The sequence below is a fragment of the Pseudopipra pipra genome, chromosome 5 (genome assembly GCF_036250125.1).
Source record: "Pseudopipra pipra isolate bDixPip1 chromosome 5, bDixPip1.hap1, whole genome shotgun sequence".
Lineage (NCBI taxonomy): Eukaryota > Metazoa > Chordata > Aves > Passeriformes > Pipridae > Pseudopipra > Pseudopipra pipra.
The window spans coordinates 24,087,483-24,111,037 of NC_087553.1; the positions used below are offsets into that span (position 1 = coordinate 24,087,483).

General features: G+C 49.0%; 1 long non-coding RNA gene across 1 annotated transcript; it reads right to left on the reverse strand.

Moving 5' to 3' along the window:
• Positions 1–7,381: 7,381 nt before the first annotated feature.
• On the reverse strand, positions 7,382–23,474 carry LOC135414367 (uncharacterized). Its single transcript, XR_010430678.1, has 4 exons — positions 23,196–23,474; positions 17,022–17,137; positions 15,080–15,226; positions 7,382–8,809 (listed from the first exon to the last, which is right to left on the reverse strand). It is a non-coding gene; the product is annotated as an uncharacterized LOC135414367 (long non-coding RNA).
• Positions 23,475–23,555: the final 81 nt, after the last annotated feature.

The following is a 23,555-nucleotide window of genomic DNA, read 5'->3' on the forward strand; positions in this document are numbered from 1 at the left end:
CCGCTTCCTCGGCCAAATCAGCAGCTGGTCAACCTCAAGTCTTGCAGTATGGGATGAGTTCTCTCACCAAGAGAGACCCCAGTTGTAGTTGTCACAAGAAGAGGTCTCGCAGCACAGACAGGAGCAATTTGGCAGATCACCCTCTCTCTGGTGGACAGATAACCAGCAAAAACTAGTGGGGCAAGGTCAGTTCGTACACAGTTGTCCATGGCCCACTGGATGCAGAGTCAGTGATACTGCAGAGCTCATGGCATCTTCCCCCATCCAATCTGCAGGGGCCCTGCATAGGAGGTGTGGGAGAAGTGGAGTGGGAGTTGGTCTCCTGCCCCTCAGGAAGGTAGCCACTGCTGAGAAACGCTGCCCTGCTTGTTCCCCTGTCTGCAGCCAATCTCCAACCTGGGCTGGAGAGGAACAATGACACAGAAAATGGCCAGAAAACCATGTTTATTTGCCCTCCCTTCAGATTTATTTGCCACTCCCAGCTGGATAAGAAAGGAATCAGACCCAGAAGGGATTTCAGTAACCCCCAGGGCTCTGGACCAGTGTTTGTCCCACTGCTCACCATCCCTGTCAAGGACTGCTGCCACCTGCCAGACAGGACCCAAGTCCCATTCATGCCTTTTCGGAAGAGCTGTGGGTGCCTCAGCTGCAGAGGGTCAAAAGGAGCGTGTACCAGCCCCACTGTCTTTGCAATCTGATGTCCCAGTGTCTACTCATATTTAAATGACAGGGAAGGGATTTTTTCCTTCATTCTGCCTTACTCCAGTTCTTAGGGTTTGTCTCCTTTGGTCCAGCCTCCACTTTCTGAACTCTCTTTCTTTGCAGCCCTTTCCCCCCTTTTTCCAGATCCCTCTTACAGCACTGAGTGTTTGTATATCCTTTTTCAAGTCTCTTCTGTTCATATATCGCCTCTTCTCTTGTGTTACAAAGAGGCAGATGCAGGAGAGAGAGCTGTGGAAAATATAACTCTACTGTAGCAGGGAGAGGTATGATCTTTCTCTTTGATTGAGGTGAGAAGACAGGCAGAGGGGAAGGAGAAGAGACCATTCCTGTTTCAGGAATCACTAGGGTGGCATGTCTCTTTCTCCTCCTCCTGGGAGTCAGTCCTGGAGGTCCTTTTGGAGGACCCTCTAAATGCTACTGCTGGCCACAGAAGCTGACATTGCAGAAGTGGTCTTTCTAAATGCAAGTTTTCCCAATAACTGATCTCTGGGGGAATGCTCAGATAGCAGATTTCCATCCCTTCTTTTCAGCCTATATTTCTATGGATGAGGAGTTACAGGTCCATAAGAAGGGACAGTCCTTTGTGAAAGAAGGGATTCACAAGCCAGACACCTTGGTAAGCCACAAATTTCCCATGACACATCAGTGAATTGCTTTCTTTGGGCCTCAGTCCCCAATATGGAAAGCTGGAAGGATGCCACTTCTCTACCATAAAGCTATGTGAGGAAGAAAATGGTTAAAAGCAAGTGGGAAATGGAGATGTTCCATCAGGTGCCTCTGTGTCCACATCACTCCCAAGGGTAGTAGGAAAGACACCCTGCTCCAGGCTGACTGCTTGGAGAGCAAGGTGCATCCTTGCAGCAGCACCTCCTCAGTAGGGTTTAAATGAGGGGACCACATTGGTAGGACACCTCCACCACCCAGGTGGGACCACTGAGGTTTCTGGGGAGGGATTTTGCCAGATGACACCTATTCCTCTGCTTCTGTAGCAAGAGAGGAGTAAGAGGGGAGAGCCTGTCCACAGTAGAGGAGCAGCAGGATCCCCAGCATGAGAGCCAGGGCCAGCTTTTGTCCCCTGCCCAACTCAGGGGCACAGGACTGGTATTGTCCCAGGACTGCCTGGGAAAATGGGAGGGGTTCTCCATGAAATCTTTCCATACAGTAAAACAACGTCAGAGCTGGGGAGCGAGGAGGGGACGACAGAGACATTCGAAAAAATACACATACACACACCCCCCAGCCAAACAATACCCACAGTGTGCTGAGGGAAAGGGAGACCCATGAATTGGGAGTTTGATAAAGATTTGCTCGCGCGCGCTCGCTCTCTCAACGGCCCCTTCAGTTTTCCCAACAACCCCCCTCCTTCCCTTGCTGGCTTTCTTGTTTGGGCCCTAAACAGTGCACCGTCTTTGTTCGGGATACAGGTGAATGACAATCATGTGATTAACACACACTCACACACACACACGCACGCACATAAAAAGCTTTTTAAGAGCGTCCAGCTTGCTCCAGACCCAAAGACGGGAGAGGAAGCTCGGGCTAAGAGGAGCTGAGGCGGCAGCAGTGGCCAGGATGAGAACGGCCACTTGGATGGATGAGCAGGCACTACCTCCTCTTTGCAAAATCCCCTTCCCGTGGAGGTGGGCACGTGAGGCAATGAGGGGCAGGTGGGGTGTGGGGGGGGCAAGATTTGGCATTTGGGGGTGGGAGGGCATCTTGCCCCTGCTGTCTTCTTGACTGCACCAGGCTGATGTGGATTTGCACTGCCTGTATCCCCCTCTGATGCTGTGGGAAGGATGGGGAATGACCTTACCAACATCATGCCAGTGAGGGGAGCCAGGTTTCCCACACCAAAGCCAAGCCCTTGACCTACCCTGCCTCCCTAGTGGGATTTGCATCTTTGCCGATATGAAGCTTGCTGGTCCTACCTGACATGGCTGGAGGGGAGGGTTTGGTGAGGAAGAGGAGCAGGGAGCCCGCTGCTGTAAAGGGGGAATGTCTTCCTACCCATAAGGTAGAAAGAGAAAGGGAGAGGACCAGGCAACCCGGGTGGTCATGGGAGGATTGCAGACAGCAGAGACAGTTGCCCCATGTTGGAAGTCCCACTGTCCCAGTCAGAAATTGTATATCCGACATCCTCAGTGAGGACTGCATGTCCCTTTTTGTGTGGAGATGCCACTGGGCCCTATCACACCTCGTCACCATGGCCATGAAATAGCTGGGAAGCTGGTTACTAGTCCTGGGGGCAAGTGAAGTCTAGTGAGGGGATGGCCAGGTGACCATCTGAACCATCCACAGGGAAAGTCAGGAAAGAATTGGAAAAATTAAAAGATTTCAAACCATTACTCTTTTAATTTGATGATTGCCTAAGTGTGATGCTCTGAGAAAGAGCAGGGAGGAGCAAAGGGAAAGGTCAGTATAATGCTTGGAAAATCTGTGAGTCTTCAGATGGTCTCATTCATGAGACATCACGGGACATGACTGATGACAGCCTGGGAGAGATCAGGACCAAGTCGTACCCTTTGCTGGAGCACCCAAGCCCAGCCCTGTCTCCACCATTTCCTCATGCCTTTCTCTCCAAATTCCTTTCCCATCTTGATGTCATGACCGTTCTCCCAGGTTCCCAGTGTGTGGATTATTTTCAAGGCCTTTCCATGAAATGGAGAAGCAGAGGGTCCCAGAAACCAGTGTTTGTGTCACCCTCCTGGATTCTCCATGATCTCCAAAGAGCCCTTCAATTTGCCTTGTGTCATAGGCATCCTCCCAACAGGGAGCTGGGCACAGAAACCACTGCTGGGTTCTGGTCTTTATCACCCTGCACCGTTTTTGGCGGAAGCTTCCACTATTGGTCCTAGACCTTCCCAGATACCTCTGAGCTTCCAATTGTGGGCCTTGGTGAACTGGTTGCTCACAAGGCAGCCTAAGGAGAAAGAAAGTGGTGTGGGTCACTCAGGAAGCACAACCATACCTGCAGACATACTTGGGTTTTGGCAGCACCGCACAGCGTCTGTGTGGTTACAGGACAGTTACAGCTGCAGGGGCTGTGCAATGGGTTTTGTCATGGGGTATCAGGGGAAGCACAAGGCAGGCAATGTCTGGAGTCATTTATTGCTGGATGAGTTGTTTGACAACGCAGTGTCCTGCACAGGGCAGCAAAAGAAATGTCGCAGTGGCTGACCTCTTTAAGGATTATCATTCCCCATGAGCAACAAGGCCTGGATGATGCTGATTAGTGCATGGCCCTGCACTCCCATCACCCCAGGATTGGATGGGAGCCCTCGGGAAACTTCTTGGAGACTGGGTCTGGGACATGGTTGCAGAGTCCCATCTGGCTTCAGAGCAGGAGAAAACCTGTTCCCTCTCCAAGACATGATGAGGGCTCCCACAGGTGCAGGGTACCATACCACTGCGGCCACTAGTGTGTGGCCTTGATGTGGCCAAACAGACTTTGCTGAGCAGCACTTTTTGCTCTAAACCAGTAGAGTAAGGCACCAGCTGTACCAGAGAGGAGGTGTAGGGAAAACCTCATGGAGAGTAAAGAGGAGAATCATCCCTGAACATTGCAAATATCCCAGGGAGCTCCCAGCCCGTCACCTTGGCCAATCCAATGTTTCATGTGCATGACAAGGACTTGTGAGGGCTAAACAGGACAATTTTCCTGCATTACTGGGGTCTGGGAAGATCAAAGAGGAACGGGGCAAGCATGTCTGTCTGCTACCTGCTTTGTTAGGTGGCACTGAGCCTGCCTGGCTGTTAACCCTCTCGTCTCCTGCCAGAGAGGACAGGTGTACTTCCAAAAGGCTGATCTCAAAAAGTATGCACTGAAGGGGTAGAGTTGAAGGAGAAAGAAAGATTTTGTCTTTTCTTGGACAGAGTCTGGCATATCTAGTGTTATGTAATGGAGGGAGCTGGATGCTTTCGGTCTGCACCGCAGAGGAGAAATGCCAAGAGCAGAAAGGAAGGGAATTGTACAAGACTGGGCAGAACAACCAGAAAAGCAGAAAAGGGGACCCTCTCAACAGGACCTGTGGTGGTAGCAATGCTGAGTGATCCCAGTGAGCTCATTCAGTAGTGGTCAAGGTGGCTCCAGAGCGATCTTCACCTGTTGCTGGTCCTCTTAATGCAGGGAGGCTCCTGGGGAGCCGGGGGAAGGGTTAAGTCGCGAAGGCTTCAGCCTGCTGCCTTGGCCCCTGTAATTCCTCCAGAGAGTAGGACTGGGAGAACAAGGAGCCCTTTCTGTTCACAGGAATTAATAGCAAAGAGTCATCTGGGGTGTCATTCAAGCCCTGATCAGCTCCCGGAGGAATGTGAGGGAGAGTGAACGAGAGAGCACGGCCTGAGGCCGAGGCACCAGAGCCAGGGCAAGAGCAGTTTGGATGGTAACCAGAGTTACCAGCCAGTATTTGGGCAGCGGGACTATCTTCCCCTTCACCCCGAACTCCATGTGCCCTCTAACCTGTGCAGGATCTCACCCTGACACTCATACTCAAAGGGATCCCAACAGCTCCTAAGCTTGTCTCTTGTTACCCATCACTTCATCCCCAGGAGGGATGAGATGTCCAAGCCCGTCAACACCACAGCCTCCCCTCTGCTGAGCCTGGGGGGATGTGCCAGGCAACTAGGCGCCAGCACAACCCCACTGCCCTCACACTGCACTTGAACTGCAGGAGGCACCCCCTTTCCAGGGCTCACTCATCACCCCCAGCCTATAATGGCTGTCAGATTTGTCCTCCCAATCAAGTTTGCCCATGGAGAGGGTCTCCAGGGAGCCCTCAATCACAGGATAGCAGGCTGTAGCTTAGGGAACTACAAAGTTCAGTGCTGAAGCCTTTGCTGTTGCATTGTCTCACCCAAACTGCCTTGGTCACTGAAATTTCAGGAGAAAAAGATTAGTCTAAGGACTTGTCTTGTGACTGTTTCATGGCATTTCTTCATGGCTACAGAGGAAGGCTTGAAAGTGCTGCACAGTGACACTGCAGCATTGCCTGTAATGACAACCAGCTCTGGTGAGAAAAGAAGAGACTTTGGCCACATCTCTACTGTCCTGAGAAGGAGACTTTGGAGTGATCCATCCTACATCATGACCCCCTGCCTCTTCTCTACCTGGCCACATCATGGGCAGCTATGTGACAACGTGTGGTAGCACAGACTGGAGGCTCTGACAATGCAATGTGGTCAGCTCTACCATGTGGACTAGAGGGCCTTCAGGGCAGCCCTTCGGGTCAGCTCCAGGTGTGAGCACAGACTGCAACTCAAGCTTACCAGCCTGGCAGCAAGTGTAGGTCGGGCAGACAGTGACCTGCATGAAATGCAAACAGAGCCATGCTGGAGTGCATGAGTAGATTTTGCTGGCCGAAACGTATCCCACCAAAGCCTCCCCTTCTCTCCCCACATACCAGGTTAGTGTATAACCAGTCTTAAGCACTAGCCCGGCATCTCAGCATCCTCTGAAAGATCCGTAGTGCCACTGGGATAGACTCCTGCCCCACTCCCTGTAGCACCGCCACCACCACTACCACAATGAGTGTGCCTTGTCGTAGAGGGGTTAATAAATGATGCAAGAAAGAAGCCCTTTAATGCATGATGACCTTTGGCCTTTCATAAATCACAGTGTTGGGCTGCAAATACACGGGGGGCACAAGGCGTTGGGGGGAGAGGATGGGAGGGGGTCCATGCAGCTGCGCCACGGAGTTGACATTGTTCCCACCATCACTAAAGTGCAACAAATCCCTCTATTGTGTTCCTGGTTTATCTGGTTCCTCTTGTTTATTAGCAGAGGTTGTTTGGCGCTGGCTCCAGCCCTGGGCGGGTGGAAAGAGTGTTGGCACGCACCAGAGAAGGGGAGGGAGGGAGTGGGGGGGATCGGGACTGGAGGACGAGAGCAGTTCATCAATGGCTGTATTGTCCCATCTTTTTTGTTGCTCCTTTAATGATATGTTCGAAAAAAAGGGGATTAAAAAAAAAAAAGAGGCGGGGGTGGGGGGAGGCAAGAGAGGGAGAGAAAGACAAACGGCACAGAAGGACGTGGTAAGAATGGCTGGTCTGGGCCCACAGCGGATGCTGTTGCAGCTGGGGAGGATGGGTCGGGACAGAGCCGCGACGGGGCTGCTCTGTGCCTTTATGCTTCTTATTCAGGTCGAGAGTCGTGATCCCCAGTGGCTCTGGCTGGGCCCACTCGTGCCAACTCTATTCATGGCCAGCTGGGACCACGTGTGCATGGCAGAGAGGATGGGGCAGTGGGAGTGAGGAGCTGGGGCCAGTGGGGAAGGGGAAGGAAGGCTAATCCTCACGTCCCTCAAGACGGAACCTGCCTTCCTACAGTTGGCAATTGGGAGGCACAGTGTTCTCAAAGCATTGTCCATGTCCTTCATCCTGCTTGGTTATTGTCCCCCAACCTACCCACCCATTATAGTAAGTAACAGGGCCACTTCCCAAATTAGCAGAGATTTTCTTGTGCCCAGATCTTGCTTACACTTGCATTTTTTCCCCTGCAGCAGCCCATGGACACATGCCTATGAAGACCTGCACTGATTTTCATGGGGATCAGTGGGGCAGTGCTTCCAGGGATTGCTGGAAGGTGATTACGTTTTGCTTGCCACTTTGACTAAAGCTGGGTAAAATCGCCACAGCCACAGGGGCTTTACTCGTCATTGCCATGTCTGTTGCTACCCATGAAGCTGAACATACACAAACATCCCTAAGAGGTGCATATCCCACCATAAACAGCCTTATTGAGATCAAAGTGAAATTTATTGATAAAAGAGTGAAATTCTGTCTGGGATGCTCAAGGGCATTTTCAAGTTCATTTCAGGCCACTGCTGGCTGGTTTTTTGCCCCATCACACCGTCTGTTTCTGCTCCAGTGACTCCACCACCTCAGAGGTGTCATATAGGGGCATGTTGACCTGGATACGCAGGAGCTCTGTGGTGATTTTTTATTTTTTATTTCAAATGGCATGACTCAGAGATTGAAACATTCTGCTGAACTTGAAATAGCAGGTTTTATTTTGTGGTTATTAGGCTCTTGTGTCTGACCTCTCATCTTTCAATCTGGGTCAAGTTTTAAATGCAAAATGCTGGCTTGAAATGAAATGTCAGAAATTCACTTTGAAAATGACCATTCACAGCATTTTGGCATTTAGAAAAGAATAATTCAGGAAAATTGCCTTGAAATGAAATGTTTTGATATTTTAAAAATTTATCTCCCACACTCGCTTTCCAGTCAAAAGTGCTTGTTGAATTACGTCTGGATTTGCAACTGGTTTCATTTCTCTGAAGTCCCATTTCTTGGTAAATTATTTACTAATAATTGCTTCCCTAGTACCAGTCATTCCCACATTCAGATGATGCCACAACCTTGCCATTCTTGGGAGGTCTCAGGGTCTCCACAAAGTCCTGGAGTGTGGTTGGGTTCTTGATTTCCCTGAGTCCCACCTTGGCACAGGTGATCTCGGAACTCACGGCAGGCCTGCCATCAGTCCGTGCCACCTACCCCCTGCAGGTCAGGTGTAAAGCCCAGCACTGGCACAGCTGTACCTCTGTGGCCTTAAAAATGAGAGGCTTAAGTTCATTTAATGTGGTCGCAGATGTTTGTGCAGCTGCAGCTCAGGGTGTTTCTAAAGCGACATGTGAGGAGTGGCAGGGATGTGAAGGGCTGAGAGGAGGGAACAGGACAGACTCTCCCTTATCACATGGATATATAGCAGTGCATGCTGAGGGACCCCTTTTCACCCGAGTGGAAAATGAACTGTGTCAAAGCTAAGTAATATTGCTGACTTAATTAAAGCTAACATTTTTCATACTCTCTTCTCCCACGTAAACATAAAATGAGAGAGTGAATTGGCCACAAAGAGATATGCAAGGTAGTGATGACAGACTGTACAGCTGCCAGCAGCTTCCCAACACCTCATTTAAAAAGTGGTTCAGCTCCCTACCTCCTCTTCTGCCCATCACACCTCTTCAACAGAAGCCTGATGATCTTCTTCGCTATAAGAAATTATCAAACCTGATTCTGGCTTCCCCCAGTCAGATCCTGCTCCATATCCAGCAGGTACTTCCATACCCAGTGTCAGCTAAAGCATCTTCCTCTGAAAAGAAAGAATGAATAGGTAAGATTCAAAGAATGAATAGGCAGTTGTCCAAGCAACAGGACAAGAGGCAATGGGCAGAAACTGATGCACAGGAAGTTCCACCTGAATATGGGGAAGAACTTCTTTACTGTGCAGGTCACCACGTGCTGGTACAGGTGGCCAAGACAGTTTGTGGAGTCTCCCTCATTAGAGAAGTTCAAGAACCACCTGGATGCAATCCTATGAAACATGCTCTAGTATGACCCTGCTTGAGCAGCAAGGTTGGACCAGATGACCTCCTGTGGTCCCTTCCAACCTGACCCATTCCATGATTCTGTAAATAATTCCCAGCATCAGTCAGTATCACTACTTGCTCAGACAAAACATTCAGGTCCACTTGTCCTTCTCTTCCTCTAGTCCAGTGAGAGGGGACTTCATAGGACTTCTACATTAAAAACTCAGAGAGTTACAGGGTTTTCCTTGAAAAAATTTAGTCTCATGATGAGTATAACAGCAAACTGGAAACAGAGTATGGTTTGCCTGTGCCAACTTGAACTGGTGGCAACATCAACCCTTCACCTGTGCTGGACAGTCACAGGAATGTATTAAAGCCAAATCCCCTCTGAGACTCTCATGGCTCTCTTTTTTCCCATGGGCAGTCTAAGCTTTGCCCAACCTAAGGCCATCTCTCAATCTCATCAGCCCTCACAGCAGGTGGCACTTGTGGCTTTGAAGGAGAAGTTAGTGTCGGCCCAGAGTAGGTCATGACATGTGACAGAAAGGACAGAGCACTGGGACCTGGATCTATAGCAGGCAAGTGCACCCCTGAGTGTCCTCAAAGGCAAAGTCTAGCCTGAGCTGCTCTCCCTGCAGGCAGCATCAGGATCACACTGCAGATGCCCTTAAAAGCATTCAGTGGGCAGTGATGAGGATGAGTCAGGTTGTCTCAAGGCTGTGCCTGCAAAGCACTGCAGTTTGCAGCAGGGAGCACCTCTCCTTCCACATGAGCAGGTAATAGAAAAGAAAATAAATTCTCATCATGTACACGAAGAGGATGTCTCATCCCAGACCACGTGAGAGACACTCCTTGGACACTGAGGTCTCAGATGTGCTCATGGTGGACCTGACTGCTTCCAGGGGCATCCCTTGGGGTAGGGACAGGACTGTGGCACTCACTATGAACTTCGCAGTCTGAGCAGTTGTCAAGAATTTTGCCACTAGGTTTTGCTTCCCAAACCCCAGGGAAGTTCAAGGAACCACTTGCCAAAGAGTCTGGGAGTTTTTAAATGGGTATCAGCATTAAGCTGGAAATTCTTAACAAGCCCAGATCAATTTCCTAATCAAGAGGTACATTTGGGATGTTTTAAATCTAAGTGTCACCTCTTGGGAACAGCACGGGCCCTGTACCTCTGAGACAGTTCAACATTGTGCACTTTGCTCAGGAGCAGGGAAGGAGTCATAGCCTGCTGGGATGTGTGACACGGTGACTAGAGGAGCATGGCACTGCTCGCTGAGCATCCCGGCCCAGATGGCACAGCTGAACCTGGCGGGCAGCAGGACTCCCCGGCACCACCGGCTGCACCAGTGCCTGCTCCCACGCTGTCCACAGCACAGCTGCCTCATGTCCCCTCCTCTCCCTATCCCCCAGAGGACAACACCGTATCCGTGGTCCCCTGGCTACCAACGTGGCCCCTCTGTCAGGGGTCCCCTAGCTCACTGGTCAGCTCTGTTTGAATCAAGGCATGAGAATTTCTCCCTCGTTCGCACAATCATCTTGCCTTGCCCCCCCCCAGCCATCAATATCCTCCTTCCCTGCCTCCCTCCTCCTTCCCGCCGCCTCCCCCTTCTCTCGCTGGAACTTCCCTGCAGCTGCAGAGCTGGCCAGACAATCGGGTGTTTTAGAGAAATACATTTTTGGGCTAATTTGCCATGCATAAGTGTTTCTCTTACCCTTTAAAGGCAGGGAACAAAGAGCACATTCTCTGGGAGCTCTGCCCTGTTGTGAGCAGCCCTGCAGCTGTACAGCACTGTGCTACCCTCCGCTCTCCTGCTCCATTCTGCTAACTGTGCAAAGAGATGAGGCTCTGCTTCTCCCCGGGACCACAACATCTCCTGTTCGTCACTACACATTTCTTTCTGCTTTGTATTTTTTTTTAAAGCAGAGCCAGAACAAGTGTGGAGGGAAGGGATTTGGCAGCACTGTCACCTAGACTGAGTTGCCAGATCCTCCAGGTAGAGTCTTTTGTGTTGAGACATTGTTTATTTAGAAACAGTCTTAATTTTCCTTTGTTTGGGGCTTAATCCTGTGTCCAAGTGAAGTATTTATTATATTCCCTTGATAAGTAACACTGGGGCAATGTGTTACACACACCATATTAGAATGCATGAAATTTTGTCCTATCAAGGAAACCTAGTCAAAATGTAAGTCCTGTGAGAGGTTTACAGGTTCTATTTTCGCACTTCAAACACTGATAGCCATTCCTGTCCATCTCTGGAACTGTTCAAGGTCAGGTTATGTGGGGCTTTGAGCAACCTTGTCTACTGGGGTGGCATCCCCTTCCATGGCAGGGAGGTTGGGAATAGAGGATTTTTAGGGTCCCTTCCAAACAAAACCGTTCTATGATTCTATGATTCCTGGATGGGAAGATTTTCCTTTTTAAGGCTAAGATGCTGAGTGATGAAAGATTTGGCCTGGTGCATTAGATTGGGAAGAAGACTCAGATGTTCTGGCATGAATCGCTCACAGGTTGTGGGAGAAGGAGATAGCCTGGAGCAGCTGGACACTGAGGAATTAAAGACTTTTGTCACTTTTTGAGAATCCCATTTCAACACTTGCTGAATAATCTTTTTCCTATCCATAGAAAGCTGTCCAGCAAACTGCTTCCCAAGTGGAGTGACAGGTTCTGGTATAAGCAAAACAAGGCTTTTAAACCAGCCACAGTAAATTCACTCACCATTTTAGCAGCACTGTATCCAGGCAAATTCTTTCCATCAGCCCACTCCCATCTGCTGTAAATATTAACTCAGTCCAAACCAGGCCCATTTTCAGATCCAAATTCAACACAGTCTAAGGCAAACCCAGTCAAATCTAGACTACACAGAACATGTCCATCACTTTGCTCCCTATGGTTTTGTGGGAGAGGAGAACATGTGGAACATGTGGAATTTGGTGGAACATGTAGCACAGGAAAAGGTTATGAACTGTGGACTAAGATCCTGAGCTTCTAAGTCAGGAAAAGCCAGCTTGGAGGAAATGATAGCTAGAGAATTGTATGGTATAAGAAGGTGTAATCAACAGCACCGCCCAAGTGCTAGGACAGTGGGACAGGTTGAGCCTCACCTTGCACAGTCCAATAAATCCCTCCATTTCTTCCTGACTCCATGAGCTCTTTGCACTCAACAAGGTTGGTAGCCATATGCACCCAGGACCTAGGAGGCTGTGAATGGAGACAAGGCTCAAAGATGTGCATTAACTGACAGTGTAGTAGCACTTGCTCCACATAGAACACCACCTGCTTGTAGCTCAGCTGAGATCTCAGTGCTCTGAGACTCCTGCCTTGCTGTGCTACTGTGAATGAGTTGTAGGAGGTAGCAGTGGAGAACTTCAAGTTTTTTAGTTTTCAAACCTCATTTCAAACTCCAGAACTCTCTCTTCTGACCTTACAGTAACTCCAGTAAGTGCCAATCAGTTGTTAAAACCATAATGCCAAGAAAAAGTCAATTTTTGCCAGACTCACACCTGCAATAGTGAAAATCCCATTGAGCAATGAGTTTAATCATATTTAGTATCCCCTCTGGGTAAATGTCCTCCAATCCCTTTAGGAGACTGAATTTGAACATTTCCCTGGCAGGACTGCAGGGAACATTACACAGCACAGGTGGTCTAAGTAGCACAGGTAGGTTGGACTTTAAGACCAAGTGCCAACACAAACACCCCAAAGCCCTGGATGAGGTTAGCAGGAGCAAAATTCAGCTCCAGCCTTTGTGGTTACCATCTCAGTAAGACAGAGGGAGAGATAGAAAAGAAAGGGAGGGAGAAGGTCAGATGGTGGGGGAGGGCTGGGAGCCTGCAGATTTCTGTTGCCACATGATTTTCCTGGTTGTTTTCAAACCGCTGCTCTAACAGACACACACGAGTCCCATGTGATCGCTTATTTACGAAAGCACAGTTGTAAAGCTGTGTGCATCTCACATCCGCTCAGAGCCCACCTGACTGCGGGCTCCACGGGCACCCACTGCATCCTCCCCATCTGCGCCATCAGGCCAAGGGGGATGGGTGACCCATGATGAGTGGACACTGCTCTTGACCTTGTGAGACAATGAAGCAGAGAGGAGAACTGCCTTTCCATTTCCAGACTACTCTTTCCACCCCTTTGCCTGGCACTGTGTTAGGAGGCTCCAGAGGTAGGGTGTTGTCCCTTCTGTACTGTTATAAGTAGAAAAAGCTTTTCTTTCAGATCTGTCTGTCTTGCTTCTTCTGTTTTGTAGAGCACCTGGAAGCAAGCTCATATTCAAACTAACACAGCCTATGCCTATATCCACCATCTTCATACAGGTGCAGATCCTGTTTCCTTGGGTAGAACTTTTTCTGGTACCATCATCACAAAAGTCTCCTTTCATCTGAAGATCCACTCAATAAAAGAGGAAATCTCCTTATAAAGAACAGGGAGGAGGTGAAGGGAGAGAGTTCACTATTAAATAAAGATGGTTGTTTCTTTGGAAATGGAGGATTTGGCTTATCTTCAATTCATTTGTACAGAGAAACCCTAACTCCAGTAAAATTGTTCTTCTCAGCCAAAGGGAGGACTAAGACATGAGCAAGAGAGATGAAATGTGTGAGAACAGACGTTTTGAAGGCCAGCAATAGAAACTGAATTCACAGAGGCCATGATGGGACAAGATTATTCTGTGGTAAACCATTTATTTTTTGGGCAGTGTTTTTCTTACTCCACAGTCCTATCTGCCAGTATCCCTAGGAAAAATGTCAATGGGAAAGAGTAATCGTTTCATATGCTGCAAAAATCTCTACAGTGATCTTTTCCAAAACCAAGGCTTCTATGAAGAAAGGACATCTGACATTTTAAAACTTTGGTAGGGTCAAACCACCCAACATCATCCCTACATCCTTTTCCCAGACAACCAAACCTTGTTTTAAATTGCCCAAGAGCCAAGATCGCTGCCTTGCCACACAGACTATGCCTCCCATGGCCATGCCTCTTTCCCTCATGCTCAGTAAATCGCCTCCATGAAGGGTTAATTCAACCAGGGCCTTTTACTCCAAGTTGTTTTCCAAGTAGCTGAGAGAATAGGTCTCTTGTTACAAACATGGCTTCTGGGCATTTGGTGATGCTTTCCCTTTTCTCTCTCTCTTTACTACAAAAGGATCTTTTGTTCTCATCTCTCTGTCTCATTTACTCTCCCCCACCCTGCTCTCGCCTCTTCCCTCCATTGGCTGCCAAGTGACTAAGGAATGGCAAAAAATGGCCATAGCTTGGTCATGGCAAATATTTCTTCCCTTATTATCTGATAGAGACCTTGAGCATCTATGTGAAGGGCCCTCTGCCTTCCCCCGGGCTTTTCTTAGACGTGGGGAAAAATGAGTCAGACACAACATGGCAGGATATAAGTTGAATCAGCCCAACATGCTAATGGAAATGTCTTGTGAATTGAGTCATGATGTCTGTTTCAGGAAAATTAAATGATAGGAACCGAGAACTGGCAGGAGTCGAGTGGCAGCTTCAGCAGGTCTAGATTTTTATGGGAACTTGGCATTTATTAAAAAATACATAGGAGGTACAAAAAAGTCACTTTCTTGCCTCCACATTTACTGATTCAGCTGTTTGTAAGCTGGAGCCATCACTCTTTGTTGGATGGGTTGTAGTGTCCCATGGTTTCTCTGCACTATTGTTGTAAATCTTCTTGTGCATGATCTACCACAGAAAAGTTGTGGCAAATCCCCAGGAACATTGTCTTCCCACACCCCATCGAAATTATACCTCAGGCATTCCCATAGGCATCCTTCTAGCTACAGTCTCCTTGCACATGCTGCTCCACTGAGTCACCTCTCACGTACACAGATATGCATAAGATCACATGACACCAAAGTCACTGCAACTTCTACAGTGACCTTTCTGCAACAGAAACAATTCCTTAGCCACATTCCCACCTCCCTGCCTTTTACAGCATTTGGGTATATACTTCACTGATACTGTCTTCTGCAAAAAATAAAATTCTTCAGTCTCACCTGAAGCAAATCCTCTTGCCTTTCTGCTCACCTTCTCTACTCACCCTCCTGACTCCTCTGACCATCCTTTGTCCTGAGTTCATTTCAGTCCATGTCATGCTTTAGGTGAACACAGCATATGCTGCTTGGGTCCATCTGCCAAGCTTTCTGCACTCTTCTCCCATTCAGTGCCTTAACTGTTTTGGAAGGTCCTAGAAACAATAATGAAATTTCAGCCTTAGCAACATCCCGCACACACAGATACAAAGCTGTGGACGTAAGGCGTTATGCGGAGAATTTTTACTCCTGTAGCGAAGGGGAATGGACTATACAGATAAAAGGGCCATTATATTCCCGCATTAGAAGGACTTCTTGTCTGGTAGATTTTAACCAAGCTGGTTAAAACATCATGAAAACGATGCACTGACCAACTCTTTATATTCATATGACTCTGCCCACAATAAAGATTTGTGCTTAGTCAAACATATCTGTTCTGAAACAGCATGCAGAGCAGCTTTCACTGTAAAGCCTCAAACTCATCTAATGTGTAACAATTAAGGCACATATAATAATCCTTCTTCCTGCCTCCTGGCTTGATAGCATCTGAATGAATCCCAATACAGACACAGAGATCGTTACTACAATCCCAGCTGTGCCCCACCACTCCCACAGTAGCTCTATGTACAGAGTGCTTGCCAGGAGTGTGCAGTCAGCCATAGTAGATAAACAATCATCATCTCCATCACAAAGGACAACTGAAGGACCCTGAGATGAAGAATTTTACTCTTGTCAAAAAAACAAGTCTCTGGAAGATCCAGAAACTCATTAATTCAAATGTTGTGCATCTAATGCTACAAACATAAATCTCCCCACCAAGCAGTGCCCCTGATGAAGCCATGCATTGCCGGATCCTCTTGGAAACCCGCATTAAGCAACGCTGAAACTTTAAGGAAAAGGTTTTCCTTCTCCCTGATTTCAATTCTCCTTCACAGGGTGGGATCCCACACTCCCCAAGTGAACACTACTACAGCCAAAGGCATTACACTGTCTAGAGAGCCCTGTCAGGGTCATCTTTGCACCCCATGGAGACCAAGAGGTCAGCTGTTGAAGTCTCTTGGAAAAAAAATCTACCACCGTCTCTTCACAGATAAGAAGCCCTAGGATGGATTATGGATTCTTACTTAGATAATTTGGGATGAATCAAGAAAAGAGAGGAGGGATAGCTAGATGGCTAAATAAAGCCAATGAGATCACATGTTCTGCCTTTTTATCTGCTTTTCTCTTTCTGCTTTTGGACAACAAAGCTTCCTTTGATACAGAAGAAGAGGGGGTAGGGAGGGTGGGAGAGGGGGTGCCAGAGTCACCCCAATGGCCCCTGGTCACTTATCCACGCTACTTAATATGATGTTCCCACTGACAGAGACAGAAAAAAACAATGATCTCATGATTCCAGAAACGATTCACGCAAACAACCCTGGGAGATCAGGGGTGAAGGGGACAGGAAAGAGGGGTAGAGGATGAGTGAGAATTAAGGTTAGAAGAAAGGTTAGAAGTAGTAGGGAGAGGGTACATGGGAATCAGGACCTTGGAGGGCAACTGTGAATGGAGGTAGACTCTGGAGGTCACAATCCAAAAGAGAATGTGTAGAGGGATTTTAGAGAAAAGGAGAAGAAAGAGGAGTCATGAGACCAAGGGTAACAAGACTAGTGGAAGAAGGTTAGGTGTGACATTGTATGGCAGGACTGAGGGAAGGTCAGGGTAGAGCTGACTGAGTTGTCAAAATGCAGGAAGAGGGAGCCTGGGCTCAGAGGCAATGTGGTGGAATGATGACAGTGAGAAGGAAAGGAGGGGGAAATACCTATGGGGTTAGGAGCAGAAGAGTTAAGACTTGCTGAAACTTGCTACTTCTACGTTCAGCTACACAAAACCAGGTCACCAAATCTGCCAAGATAATAATCCTTATCTCTCTCCATCCCAGAGCCAGCAGATGCCAGATAGATTTATTACCTGAGGCATTCAGCTGTGTCCAGAGGAGGCAGTGGTGAGGCAGTGTGGCTGAAGACAGGCAGTCAGTCTGGTTTCCACTTTGGTTGGGCTGATCTCTCTGCAGGAGACCTTCACACCTACAGAGAGGAGTATTACACCTCACCTGCCAGCAGCCATTTCCTTCAGCCTTCTCCCTTTCCTTCCCTCACATCCGTTTGTTCCTCCTTCCCTTCTTCCCTCCCTCCATCCTTCCTCACCACCTTTCCACAGGGAGACAAGAGCTCAGCACAGTTGGCAGGAGACATCCCACTTTCTTCTCCATTCCCCCAGGGGACTGCAACCCCAGCCCCACTTATCCCAAACCAGTGAAGCAGCCAAGGCCTTAGAGGAGACTTTTGAGCCCACAGGGCTCCTGATGGAGCTGGGACAAAGAGCGGGATGAAAGACTGGGGAAACAACTAAAAGAAAAAGTGTCTCCCGCAACCAGCTGCCATCTCCATGTCTCACAGCTCTCCCCAACACTGGTCTGTCCCAGGGGCTCATCACATCTCCCCCTTCTCTGTCTGCTCTGTGGCAGCTAATCGGTGACCCACTGACAGTCTCTGTTCATCACTTGTCTCTGCACGCAATGGGGTAATTAAACCCTGACCCTGGGCTCCTTTTATCCATTTCCTCTGCACAGTCACTCCCCAAAATGGCAGAGGGGAGGGCCTGCTGTGGAGGCTCCTGCCCCAGTCTCCAGCTGTAATGAAGATGTAAAGCACAGGAAGGACTTTCTATGAAAAGAAAGATGCTGAAGGGGCTGCCAAAGAGGTATTGAGTGGTACAAGGTGCTGAGCTCTGCTGACCTACCTCCATCAGGCAAGGCTTTTGCAAACCTTTAGTTCTTTATCATCATGCCCACAGGTTGCCCAGCATCCTTCCCCTGCCCAAGCATACCTACAGAAAACCCACCACTCCTCTGAATGTCCTCAGAGCAGTGCCAGGTGTGGTGCCCAGCTCAGGTCTAGCAAAACTTTCCAGGAGTCTCAGCATACCCAGCCCTGGACTTGTTCCTCCACAATACCAATGCAAAGCTTCTGCACTCCCTGGTGTGAACATGCTGCCTCCACTCAGACTAAGCCCAGTGCCTCAGGCCTGACACTTTGCTTTTTCCTCATTAAACACCTGTAGAAGGGCAGAGGGAGTTCTTGGTGACAAGGTGCATCCCATGGAGTACAATGGATGGACACAGGAGCTGGCCAGGACAAGGTGACAACATCACCTCCACAGCAGGACAATGGAGGATGCACCCAGTGACAGGCAGGAGTCACAAAATGCCAGGGAGGAGTTCTTTTTTTTTTTTTTTTTTTTTTTTTTTTACTTTCTTTCTCTTTCTGCTTTCAGGAACTCCACAAAATTTATTACCCAGATTGATAAACAGCCAGAAATGATGTTGAGCAATGCAGACTCTGCTTCCTCCTCCCTACCCCGAGTAGGGAAGCTGCCCCCCTCCCACACATGAGCGAGAAGGGCTGGGGCCACCCGGGGAACGGCATGACGGGTAAAGCAGTGCCCCTGAACAATTAAGCACTGTCTCAAGCATTGCACACCCTTGTCCAGGGAACAAAAGAGTCACACACAAGAGACCTGACTGTGAAGCCTCCATCCGCTTTCATCACTGACCCCCAGGGCTATCAGGGCACAAGGTCAGCCCACTTAAACTCCAAACTCGGCCAGAAATAGAGCTGGGAAGTGGGCACGGGTGGCCAACTGCAGGGGTCTCCAATCATTTGAGGGGTTCTTTGACTGAGCCATTTCATTTCATCAAAGACACATTTTTTTCTGGAAGGAGAGCAGTGGGTGTGAAGGGAGTAAGGGGGAGGCAGGGTGTTCACCATGAATTATGACCACTCTCAACAAGAGTCTTTCACATTGTGGAGGTGAGGAGAGGATGGAGTAATTGGGCATGTTAGACCTATGCATAAAGAGGGCAAGTCTCTGCCTGTTTCTCACCCTTCACTCTGCCAGTGCTCATGAGATGTGGTCCCCCATATGCCCTGTTGTCATTCCATTGTGGAGCTCAACACCCCAAGGGCTCATCCCAAGGACCACAAGGTTTGATAGCACCCTGCCAGACCAGTGACCCCGGGCTGTGCGATAGTGTGTGGTCATGCCTCTGATATGGAAAGGCTGAAAGTTGCCTTACGAATAAAAACCCATCAACCAAGCCAGGGCTCATGCTTTCCATCCTCAAGGTCTCAGAAAACCTATTAGGCTTTAAGTTGCTGTTTTTTTCAGGTTGCAAATACTGCCTTTGCAAGTAATGCTTTCATAGAGGTAACTGTTGTACCTTCTGGGGGGTCAGCACTGAGCAGTGTTTAGCAGTGGGTAAGAACAGATGCTCCTGAGATCTATCTCTTTGGCTAGGAGGAGAAATCTGTGGGGTACTGAAACGTGTTTGGTGCATGTGGAAATGCCACAGAGCATTGTCCATTTCACCCGACTTCCCTCTGGGTAAATCTCTGAGAATCCTAAATGCAAGAAATTTCAGAGGAAGGAAAATTTAAATACCCAGAGAAAGCAGTCTCCTATTCCACCTCATTAAGGCCGTCTCCCACCTGCACCACAGAGAGGCCACTGCAGGTGTTTGGAGCACCCAGCAGAAGTGGGGCAGGGACAAGGCAAGTAGACTGTGGAGTGGTGGGCAGGGAATAAAATCCTCACACTTACTCACTGAAAGTTGCCCCCGAAATGGACAACATGGCTCAAGGGACAGCAATCAAGGAGGATGTTAGCTCAGAGTTAGTTGTGTTGACACTGAAAACAGTAGCAGAAAAGCAGCCAGAAACATGAGATTCAGCACAGCCCCAGTACACAGAAATGCATCTGAGTGCCAAGAAGCTAGCCAGTCATGTAACGTGTGATCTGCTTGCAGACTCCTTATTACACATGATGAAAGACAAGCAGAAGGGAGTTTTAACTCTCAGAGTCAAACTTTTCATGGATTGTGTATTTGGGGGTGGAAAAACGTCTGTACGTGGAAACTGAGCACTTTTGATCCAAGCTTTGTTGGTAAACTGTAAGGAGTGAGCCCAGTTTTCAGGAAAAAGCTGCACTTCACATTTTTTATGCAATTACTCAGACCTATTCTTGAAAATTAACAGGTTCCTGGGATTTTTTTTTTACAGGTTGGCTAGCCTTATTTTTTTGGATGTTAGGTAATCATTTTCATCAGTAGTTCATTACTTATTCCCTTTGGAGGAGGTAATCAGCTGGATTTCTAATACTGAGACAGACATGGCTGCAGGGCACATGCAGAGTCATTCTCCATCTCACACAAAGAGAATTCAATCGATCTTGGACACATTGGGGCAGCTGTGCACAAAAGGCAGGGTCAGTCAGCACACACATACAAAGGCCAATGTTCAGGGACATACTGAAGGACATGCACAACGTGCACACATCACTGGAAGAGCACAAAAGTAAGACACATCAGACCTACAGGTTTTGGCCTTGTCAGTGTCAACAAGTCTGGTTTTTCACCTCAGGCTAGTATTGTGTATTGTCTTTCTTTCCAATGGCAGGAGCTGCCAGCAAAGGAGACATTCACTGCTCGTTCTTCTCCCTTGCAGCTCTGGGAGCAGAAATGGACAGCAGGAGAAATGAGTTTCACAACTTCTTTTAACCAGACTGTTGTCCAGCCATGCACAAGGCCCTGAACAATGCCCTTGGGCACAAGTAAATTATTTACGTTATGCAGGTGTTCTTCTAGATGCGGGGGAAAACTCTTTTTACTCTATTTCTCCTTGCAATAAAATAGGAGAAATATCCCAACTTTGCAAACCCTGAATCCAGGCCCCTTCCTGCAGCAGCAGTTCCGGGAAGTGCCCACACGGTGGCGATGCCCCCTTAGAAATGGAACGCAGCTGGTGGCCAGGGGAGCGACCCTGCAAAGTCCACAGGAGACAGCGCAGGGACAGCGCGGGACAGGCAGACCCCGCCGCACCGAACAGTCCTGCCAGGGCATGGGGCGGACAGCAGGCTCGAGTTGTGCCTCTGCCGTGTGGCGTTTGCTTAATGGGCTCTCGTCTGTATTAGCTGTCAGCTCTGGGGAGGGTTCTGCAGGGTGACCTCTGCTTGTGTTGCAGGGTCTCTCTCAGGACCACAGCATGGCAGACTCTGACCAATTAAATTTTCACTGTATTTAGGGATGGATATTCCACCACCTCTATGGGCTGATATAAGAGTGTTTACCCACACTCACAGTGATTTCCCCCCCCCCTTTTATTGTACTGTAATTCCATCTTACAACTTGCAACCCCCGCCTCTTGTGTTTTGCTATGCAAAAGCTCTGGGAAGAGGTTGGCTCTGTCTTCTCTGTATCATCCTCAGCCACAGTCAAGCACTGTTGCACTGCTGAGCCCCAGTGAGCTCCTCATGCAGAGATCAGGGCCTGGCCCATCAATTCTAGAGCTTCACTGATGTAAAACTGTCAGTGGCCAGGGTCAGGATGTCAGTCTCTTCTCTTCACAGAGCTCCCACCTGAAGGACTGCATTTCTCATTCAGCTTCTCTTCATAAATAAATCACTTCTTAGACACAGGACTTCAAAATGATTATTCGCAACATGCTCTTGCCCTTGTACTCCAGCATTGTGGGTGGCTTCAGCTAGTTTTTTGATGTATGCAGAAAAGAGGCTCATGGGGCTGCACAGAGCAAACACTAACCACCCTCTCAGACAGCAAGAGAGGTCATCATCGTCGGCCAGTCTTTGTTCCTAGTCATGGAGGTGTTTCCACTTCAAAAAGTTCACCGTTGGGGGGGGTTGATCTGTAACAGTGAATTGGGTTTGGCAGCCTGGTAATTGCTCAGAAGTCAGCAGTGGCTGGAAGAGATGACACATAATGCAACAAGGCAACCACATGCTTCTGGGAAATCAAAGCATTCTTCCAGTTATGGTGATGTCTTGATGGAGGCAGAAAAACACCCAACTACTACCCCCACACACATCCCAGAGGAGAAAAATGTGGGATACAGCCACCCACATGGAGCGCAGTGGTTTTCATACGGCTGTGCTGACTTGGCTCCCACATCACTGCTTCCACAGGTCGTTGTGGGCCTGTGAGCAGTAGGGGTGACTGTGTCAACCAGTTTCATGGAATCACAGAATAAATTAGGTTGGAAAAGACCCCTGAGCTCATCAAGTCCAATCTATGAGTCAACACCACCATGGCACTTAGTGCCATTTCCAGTCTTTCTTTGAACACCTCCAGGGATGGTGACTCCACCACCTCCCTTAGCAGTCCAGTCCATTCCAAAGTCTAATCACCTTTTCTGTGAAGAAATTCCTCCTAATGTCCAACCTAAATCTCCCCTGGCACAGCTTGAGGCTATGTCCTCTTGTCCTATCGCTGGTTGCCTGGGAGAAGAGGCTGAGCCCCACCTGGCTACAGCCTTCTGTCAGGTAGTTATAGAGAGTGATGAGGTCTCCCCTGAGCCTCCTTTTCTCCAGACTAAACAACCCCACCTCCCTCAGCTGCTCCTCATAAGACTTGTGCTCCAGACTCTTCACCAGCTTTGTTGCCCTTCTCTGGACACACTACAGCACTTCAACATCTTTCTTGAATTGAGGAGCCCAGGACTGGACACAAGATTCAAGGTGTGGCCTCACCAGTGCCAGTACAGGGGAAGAATCACTTCCCTGGTCCTGCTGACCACACTATTTCCGATACAGGCCAGGATGCCATTGGCCTTCTTGGCCACCTGGGCACACTGTTGGCTCGTGTTCAGCCAGCTGTCGACCAGCACCCCCAGGTCCTTTTCCGCTGGAAAGCTTTCCAACCACTCTGCCCCCAGCCTGTGGCACTGCAGGGGGTTGTTGGGAGCCAAAGTGTAGGACCTGGCACTTGGTCTTGTTGAACCTCAAAGCTCTTTGTGTCCCTGCTGTCACCTGAATCATCAGTCCAGGACATGTTCACATTCACAAACGTCTTTCTGACCCAGCCAGCACCAGGTGTTTGTGTGGGGTACATCACCTTCCAGAGGTAAAAGCTCTCTTGTTTTGGCAAGTGGCAAGTGCAAGATAGCGTGTTTTCCTCCAGATGGGCACACTTTGGATGCCCCTCCTGGTGCTGGCATCTAAAGTGACATCGTGGTGATGCCACAATCCACTGATAACTAATAACACCTTCCCATAAGTGCTGTGCCACAAAACCTGCTCAACTCCGCAGTTCCTATCCCCTTCTGCTACTGCTGCCGCAGCCGGGGCAGCTCCCGCTCGGCTCCTCACTGAACCCGAGGGCGACGCTGAAGGGAGGGAGGGAGAAAGGAATGGAGGAAGGGAGAAAGAGGGGAAGGAAGGAAGGGAAGGAGGGGGAGAGAGAGAGGGAGGAAGGGGGAGGAGAGGAGGAGGGAAGAAAGAAAGAAAAGAAAAAAGGGAGGGAGGGGGAAAGAAAGGAAAAAAGGGAAGGGAGAAAGAGAGAGAGGAAGGGAGGGAGGGAGGGAGGAACGGGGGCGTCGCTCCCAAGATGGCGGCGGGCGCGCGGCGGTGCCCATCCCCATGGCAACAGGGTGA